This window comes from Pteropus vampyrus, unplaced genomic scaffold, assembly GCF_000151845.1.
Source record: "Pteropus vampyrus isolate Shadow unplaced genomic scaffold, Pvam_2.0 Scaffold170, whole genome shotgun sequence".
In the NCBI taxonomy this organism is placed as follows: domain Eukaryota; kingdom Metazoa; phylum Chordata; class Mammalia; order Chiroptera; family Pteropodidae; genus Pteropus; species Pteropus vampyrus.
This window is the reverse complement of record NW_011888951.1, coordinates 466,860-467,412: the sequence shown is the minus strand read 5'-3', so window position 1 is coordinate 467,412 and position 553 is coordinate 466,860.

The window sequence follows — 553 nt, the reverse complement described above, 5'->3', positions numbered from 1 at the left end:
ATGATTGCCAGATGGGAGTGGGGTTGGGGAGCTGGATGAAAAAGGTTATGGGGACTAAGAAGCACAAGTTGGCAGTCACGAAATAGTAACAGGGAAGTAAAGTACAGCATAGGGAATATAGTCAATAAAATTGTAATAACTATGTATGGTGCCAGGTGGGTACTAGACTTATCAAGGCAATCACTTCATAAATTATATAAATGTCTAACCACTATGCTGTACACCTGAAACTGATATAAAATAATATTGAATGTCAACTGTAATTGAAAAATAAAACAAAAATTTAAGAAAGAAGTACAAATTGGTAGTTATAGAAATAGGTATGGGGATGTATAGTACAGCAGAGGGAATATAGTCAATAATATTGTAATAACTGTATGTAGTGTCAGATGAGTACTAATTTGTAAGTTTTATAAATGTCTAATCACTGTGTCGTACACCTGAATCTAATACAATATTTTGTCAACTGTAATTGAAAAAAGTGTTTTTAAAGGCATTTTAGGAATTGCTGGATAGTGTTGTAATTAGATTCCAAGTGCAACCTTTATACATT